An 8,588-nucleotide genomic window follows, 5' to 3' on the forward strand; every position below is an offset into this window, starting at 1 on the left:
CCTTTTCTCCTTTGCTTTTTGCTTCTCTTCTTTTCACAGCTATTTGTAAGGCCTCCCCAGACAGCTATTTTGCTTTTTTGCATTTCTTTTCCATGGGGATGGTCTTGATCCCTGTCTCCTGTACCATGTCACGAACCTCATTCCATAGTTCATCAGGCACTCTATCTATCAGATCTGGGCCCTTAAATCTATTTCTCACTTCCAGTGTATAATCATAAGGGATTTGATTTAGGTCTAACCTGAATGGTCTAGTGGTTTTCCCTACTTTCTTCAATTTACGTCTGAATTTGGCAATAAGGAGTTCATGGTCTGAGCCACAGTCAGCTCCTGGTCTTGTTTTTGCTGACTGTATAGAGCTTCTCCATCTTTGGCTGCAAAGAATATAATCAATCTGATTTCGGTGTTGACCATCTGGTGATGTCCATGTATAGAGTCTTCTCTTGTGTTGTTGGAAGAGGGTGTTTGTTATGACCAGTGCATTTTCTTGGCAAAACTCTATTATTCTTTGCCCTGCTTCATTGCATATTCCAAGGCCAAATGTGCCTGTTACTCCAGGTGTTTCTTGAGTTCCTACTTTTGCATTCCAGTCCCCTATAATGAAAAGGACATCTTTTTTGGGTGTTAGTTCTAAAAGGTCTTGTAGGTCTTCATAGAACCATTCAACTTCAGCTTCTTCAGCATTACTGGTTGGGGCACAGACTTGGATTACTGTGATATTGAATGGTTTGCCTTGGAAACGAACAGAGATCATTCTATCATTTTTGAGACTGCATCCAAGTACTGCATTTCTGACTGTTTTGTTGACCATGATGGCTACTCCATTTCTTCTGAGGGATTCCTGCCCGAAGTAGTAGATATAATGGTCATCTGAGTTAAATTCACCCGTTCCAGTCCATTTGAGTCCCTGATTCCTAGAATGTCAACATTCACTCTTGCCATCTCTTGTTTGACCACTTCCAATTTGCCTTGATTCATGGACCTGACATTCCAGGTTCCTATGCAATATTGCTCTTCACAGCATCGGACCTTGCTTCTATCACCAGTCACATCCACAGCTGGGTATTCTTTTTGCTTTGGCTCCATCCCTTCATTCTTTCTGGAGTTATTTCTCCACTGATCTCCAGTAGCATATTGGGCACCTACTGACCTGGGGAGTTTCTCTTTCAGTATCCTATCATTTTGCCTTTTCATACTGTTCATGGGATTCTCAAGGCAAGAATACTGAAGTGGTTTGCCATTCCCTTCTCCAGTGGACCACACACCTATTAGCATAGCTAAAAATCTAGAACACTGACAAGGATAAGCAACACCATTCATTGCTGGTGGGAATGCAAAATGAAACAGGTTCTTCAAAAGCTAGTTCAACAATTTCTTACAAAACTAAACATACTCTGACCATTGATTCAGCAATCACTCCTTGGTATTTACCCAAATGAGCTGAAAACTATGTCCACACATGGATGTTAATAGCAGCTTTATTCACAACTGCCAAAATTTGGGAGCAACCAAGATGACCTTCATAAGGGAATAAACAAAACTGCAGTATATTCAGACAATGGAATACTATTCAGTGCTAAGAAGAAATGAGCTATCGTGCCATGAAAAAACAAGGAGGAAAATTTAAATGCAGGGAAGTGAAAGAAGCCAATCTAAAAAAGAAAAGCCATAAACTGTATGACTCCAATCATATGACATTCTGGAAAAGGAAAACTCTGAAGACACTAAAAAGATCAGCGGTTTCCAGGGATGAGGGATGGGGACGGGATGAATAGGTGGATCACAGAGAATTTTTAGGGTAGTGAAAATACTCTATGATTATACAACAATGGATAAATATATTGTACAACACAAAGAGTGAACCCTAATGTAAACTTCTGACATTGGGTGATTATAATGTGTCAATGTAAGTTTATCAATGGTGACAAATGTACCACTCTGGTGGGTAATGGTGGCAGTGGGGGAGGCTATGCATGTGTCGGGGGTAAGGGGTATATGACAAACCTCTGTACCTTCCTCTTAATTTGCCTGTAAACCTAAACCTTCTCTAAAAGTCTTTTAAAAAGAAAATTATCTACCTATGCCTTTAAAAAACGTTTTTATTATGAAAATTTTCAAATATACAAAGGAGAGCAATAAACAAGCACACACTCATCACCTATGTTTCATGATTGTTTACAGAGTGCCATATCTGATTTATGTATACTTTGCTAACTACTGTAAACTAGGTATGTGGACTTCCCTGGTGGTCCACTGGCTAAGACTCTGTGCTTCCAAAACAGCACCCCCACCCCCACCCCCACCGCATCCCTTGGGTCCTTGGTCAGGGAACTAGATCCCGTGTGCCACAACTAAGAGTTTGCATGCCAGCAGCTAAGACCAGGTGCAGCCAAATAAATACATAAAAATTAAAATTAGGAGAAAAAAAAAAGGAAAGGAATGAGCTCCGTTTAGAGAAGTGGGGAAGGTGAGAGGGAGAGGAGGAGGGGGTGAGACAGGAAGAAAGGGATCAGGCTCCAGAGGTGGGAGGGTCTTCCTAGGAGAGGAGGGCTCAGGTGATGCTCGTCCAAGGGGAACCAACAAGCCAAGGAGCTATCAGTTCACGTTAGTTTTGGTAGTGTATTGCATTATAAGGAGGCTCAGAGTTGAATGATCAACTTTGACAGGCTTGTTTTCCCTGGTATCACTGTTTGTCTCAGGCCAAGCACAGCAGGATAAAAAAACTTGTCAGGGCTGCAGAACCAATGAGAATGTCTTCTTGGATGAGGTAGAGCTTATGTTCCAAATAGGAAGGAAACCCTGGAGGAAACACTATGCCAGGGCAACCCATGACCCAGTTATAGTCTTTCATGGGTGTTGGACGCCTGAGGGTGGTGGTGGAGGGAGACTTTCAGACCAGGTCTCACTAGTCTTTACCATAGATGCCACCCAAGGCAAGGCAATGGCTTCCTCTGGCCAATGCCCATTATATGCTCAACTTTTCTAGAACTAGGGGTATTCAGTATATATCTTGGGACCAGAATAAGCTGAATAACTGGATGGATGGGAAGGAAAGGATTTTTTCCCCTTGATAACACAGAGGAGAAGGGGCTACCAAAAGAGACCAAGAAGTGGTGCAGACCACGGTGCTTCCCAACCTTGACCAGGGCAAGAACAGAAAATGGTAATTATGGTACACTGGACTTGTATAAGTTAGGGTGTAGATTAAGTTGATATAATAAAGATCCCAAGATATTATGATCTGAATATCATACATTTATTTCTCCCTCATATAAGAGTCTAGGGGTGAGCAGTCCAGGACTGGTGGGATAGCTCTGTCTTCCTGAACAAGTAGTTTTCATCTTTGGGGCAAAGGTGAATATTAAAAATCTAATTATCTCCCAGGTAATAGAGTAGAGGAAGGGCAGAGGAAGCATAGAAATACTAATCATCCCTTTTGCTCACATCTCATTGGTTGGGTAAATGGACTTCATAAAAATAAAAACTTTTTAAAAACCCTTTTGTGTATCAAAGGCCATTATCAAGAAAGTGAGGGGCTTCGCTGGTGGTCCAGTGGTTAATACACCTTCCAATGCTGGGGGTGCAGGTTCCATGCTTGCTGGGGCAACTAAGATCCCATATGATGTGGGGCAATTAAGCCTGTCTGTCTCAACTAGAGAGTCCAGGCAATCCACATGAAACAATGAAGATACTGAATGTCTCAGCTAAGACCCAACTCAACCAAAATTTTTTTTAAAAGGCCTTCTTCAGTTGCACAGTATAAAACATCAACCTGGTCACCCAGCTCTTCATCTTTTTCTCCTTATAATTTACTCTCTTACATAGTATAAGACTTCCTTATTTTTTAAAATGTCTATCTTCTTCACTAGAAATTAGCTCCATGAAGGCAAGGATTTCTGTTTAATTCTGTTAAACACACAAAACTGTTATCTCTAAACCCTGGATTAGAACAAAGGCTGGCACACAGTAGGCACTTTATACAAAAAATTTAAATAACACACACACATAAACACAAATATAAACCTTCTGCTTAATCAAGAGTAAATAAAGAAAATCATATACATGACCAGCAAAAATTTCATCAACAGAGCAGTAAGATATTTTCAGCACAATAACCAGATTAAAAAAGAAATCAAAAAGTTCATTGCCATTGATCACACTCAACCAAGTGGAAAAGGTTTAATCAGTGTGCCCTAAATGAATTAGTTCATGTCCTAAAGAGAATTAACAGCCAGACTCAAACTCTCATCTTCTTAGGATGGGAAATCGCTAGATGGTCCTAACATCTACAAACTACTAGTAAGGCATGAGTTTTTAATAATGCTATAAGATCAAGCCAATATATCACAATAAGACAATGGGTTGTATAGCTGCAGATAAACAAAATTTAGTACCTCATTATGAGGAAAAACATCAGAGTATAAAGTAAAAACACCTGTGCTACAGGCATGGGTGTAAAAGATTTTATCAACATTGCAAGTGAAGTTTAAACTGGACTTCCCTGGTGGTCCAGTGGCTAAGATGATACACTCGCAATGCAGGGCACCAGGTTTGATCCCTGGGCAGGGAACTAGATCCCACAAGCTGCAACTAAGGATTTGTATGCCACGACGAAAACTGAAGATTCTGCATGCTGCAACTAAGACCCAGCTCAGCCATAGAAATATTAAAAACAACAATAAGTGAAGTTTAAGTTTAAAAACAGAATAACTGGCTTGGATTGATATCAGCTTGGAGTAAGAAATTAGGTACCATACTTAGATCAAAAATCAGTGAATTCATCACTGGTCTGAGTAATTTGTTTTTCTTTAGGCCTAAGTAAGTTTAGAGTAACCCCAGGGAATTTTCTGGAATAAGTTATAACTTAATCCTTAGAAAGTATTAAGTATTCCTACCGCAGCCATGAAATTAAAAGATGCTTACTCCTTGGAAGAAAAGTTATGACCAACCTAGATAGCATATTGAAAAGCAGAGACATTACTTTGCCAACAAAGGTCCGTCTAGTCAAGGCTATGGTTTTTCCTGTGGTCATTTATGGATGTGAGAGTTGGACTGTGAAGAAAGCTGAGCGCCGAAGAATAGATGCTTTTGAACTGTGGTGTTGGAGAAGACTCTTGAGAGTCCCTTGGACTGCAAGGAGATCCAACCAATCCATTCTGAAGGAGATCATCCCTGGGATTTCTTTGGAAGGGATGATGCTAAAGCTGAAACTCCAGTACTTTGGCCACCTCATGCAAAGAGTTGACTCATTGGAAAAGACTCTGATGCTGGGAGCAGTTGGGGGCAGGAGGAGAAGGGGACGACACAGGATGAGATGGCTGGGTGGTATCACTGACTCGATGGACGTGAGTCTCAGTGAACTCCGGGAGTTGGTGATGGACAGGGAGGCCTGGCGTGCTGCGATTCATAGGGTCGCAAAGAGTCGGACACGACTGAGCGACTGAACTGAACACCTCCAGAAAATGAGAATCAAGGAATGATGATGTGAATTTGGCTTACGATATTAATATATTTTAGATTAGATATAATGCAAGTTTGAGTGTTTTAAAACCATTACATTTGTTTGTGTTCAAGGTTTGAAGTATTCAACTATACTTAAATTTCTTAAGTAGTTCAGAGGGAATTTGTCTTGCTTAGACGGTAAAGAGTCTGCCTGCAATGTGGGAGACCTGAGTTCGATTCCTGGGTCAGGAAGATCCCCTGGAGAAGTAAATGGCAACCCACTCCAGTACTCTTGCCTGGAAAATCCCATGGATGGAGGAGCCTGGTGGGCTACAGTCCATAGGGTCGCAAAGAGTTGGACATTACTGAGTGACTTCACATTCACTTTAAGAAAAATAATTTTCAAATTTTTATTAGATATAAATATTATCTTATATATAATTATATATATAATATATAATCTATTTCTGCTTTATTGACTATGCCAAAGCCTTTGACTGTGTGGATCACAAAAAACTGGAAAATTCTGAAAGAGATGGGAATACCAGACCACCTGACCTGCCTCTTGAGAAACCTGTATGCAGGTCAGGAAGCAACAGTTAGAACTGGACATGGAACAACAGAAAGTGAAAAGAAAGTGAAGTCTCAGTCATGTCTGACTCTTTGTGACCCCGTGGACTGTAGCCTACCAGTCTCCTCTGTCCATGGAATTTTCCAGGCAAGAGTACTGGAGTGGGTTGCCATTTCCTTCTCCAGAGGATCTTCCCAACCCAGGGATCAAACCTGGGTCTCCCACACTGCAGGCAGACGCTTTACCATCTGAGCCACTGGTTCCAAATAGGAAAAGGAGTATGTCAAGGCTATATATTGTCACCCAGCTTATGTAACTTACATGCAGAGTACATCATGAGAAATGCTGGGCTGGCGGAAGCACAAGCTGGAATCAAGATTGCTGGAAGAAATATCAATAACCTCAGATATGCAGATGACACCACCCTTATGGCAGAAAGTGAAGAGGAACTAAAGAGCCTCTTGATGAAAGTGAAAGAGGGGAGTGAAAAAGTTGGCTTAAAGCTCAACATTCAGAAAACTAAGATCATGGCATCCGGTCCCATCACTTCATGGCAAGTAGATGGGGAAACAGCGGAAACAGTGGCTGACTTTATTTTTCTGGGCTCCAAAATCACTGCAGATGGTGATTGCAGCCATGAAATTAAAAGATACTTACTCCTTGGAAGGAAAGTTATGACCAACCTAGATAGCATATTCAAAAGCAGAGACATTACTTTGCCAACAAAGGTCCATCTAGTCAAGGCTATGGTTTTTCCAGTAGTCATGTATGGATGTGAGAGTTGGACAGTGAAGAAAGCTGAGCACCAAAGAATTGATGCTTTTGAACTGTGGTGTTGGAGAAGACTCTTGCGAGTCCCTTGGACTGCAAGGAGATCCAACCAGTTCATCCTAAAGGAGATTAGTCCTGGGTGCTCATTGGAGGGACTGATGCTGAAGCTGAAACTCCAATACTTTGGCCACCTTATGCAGAGAGCTGACTCATTGGAAAAGACCCTGATGCTGGGAAAGTTTGAGAGCAGGAGAAGGGGACGACAGAGGATGAGATGGTTGGATGGCATCACCGACACAATGGACATGGGTTTGGGTGGACTCTGGGAGTTGGTGTGCTGCAGTTCATGGGGTCACAAAGAGTCGGACACAACTGAGCGACTGAACTGAACCGAACTGATCATATAATTTGACTATTAAATTGTAGCATTAATAGTTGTTTCATTCCATGCATATACATACACATGTGAATCTATCACTTTTTCATAATTCATTTTCCTGATCTACTTTTATAGATCTCCAGAAAATGCCCAAGATTCTAACTGGTTCTAACTGTTCAGAGTGGCAAGGTCTCCATATCAAAGTTTACCTTCATATATCCACTCAGATAAAACAGGAATATATTCCCCACACCTTTCTGTTCCTCATTACTCTGAATAGAAATGATTCACACTCTAAAAATTTTAGGCTCCAAATGCTTTAACCATTAGTTGAAAGTGGCTCATTCTTTCTGCCAGCAATGTCTTACCTAATATCTCCAGTTTCAAAGAAGTTACCCATAAGCTTCTTAAACCAAGTTTACAACCCACCCACTAAAGACTTCATTTACAATTCTATCATATTATATTCTATCATATAATGTTTAAATCCATGCTGAAAGTAGAAAACTAAATAATCCCTGTAAGATGAAGAGACATTCACTAAACTGAAAGATCCATTATTCTCTTAGCTGACCAATCTTTATTTTTATAAAGTATTTCATTTGAGTTCCTTGCTGGTGCAGTGGATAAAAATTCTCCTGCCTGAAAACAATGACAACAATGAATCCACCTGCCAATGCAGGGGACATGGGTTCCATCCCTGCCCCAGGAAGATTCCACACGCCTCAAAGCGATTAAGCCCCTGTGCCACAACTACTGAAGCCCACACACCTAGAGCCCGTGCTTGGCAATAAGTGAGGCCATTGCAATAAGCCCAAGCACCTCGACAAAGAGTAGCCACTTGCTGCAACTAGAGAAAGCCCTCACACAGCAATGAAGACCCAGTGTAGCCAAAAATAAATTAAAAAAAAATTTTTTTATTGTGACATGTGGGATCTTTCATTGTGGTGCACAGGCTCCAGAGGCATGGGTTTCATAGTCACAGCATGCAGGCTCTCCAGTTGAGGTATGCTGACTTAGCTGTCTCATGGCATGTGGGATCGTAGTTCCTCAACTAGGGATCAAACATGCATTCTCTGCATTAGAAAGTGGACTCTCAACCACTGGACAACCAGGGAAGCCCCCAATATTTCTTTAAAGGTCTATAGCCAGTCCCTGCCACAAAAGATTTTAATTCCCTAGGAGAAAGCCTGGTAATAAGTTTTATTATGTGAATTTTAAAAAACTCTTATTGTGAAACAAACAAATATTAGTTTTTTATCAACAAATAAAACATAACAATTCTTTCAGCTTTATGAAGAGTGTGTATTTAACTTTCATATACTTGTTATGAGGTTTCTCCTCAGGATAAATAATTATGCCATATAAAAGATTTAAGGCTTTTTCACATGTGTAGCAAACATGGCATATACACACCAGGACTCCAAA

This window comes from Bos indicus x Bos taurus, chromosome 18 (genome assembly GCF_003369695.1).
Source record: "Bos indicus x Bos taurus breed Angus x Brahman F1 hybrid chromosome 18, Bos_hybrid_MaternalHap_v2.0, whole genome shotgun sequence".
Taxonomy (NCBI): Eukaryota; Metazoa; Chordata; class Mammalia; order Artiodactyla; family Bovidae; genus Bos; species Bos indicus x Bos taurus.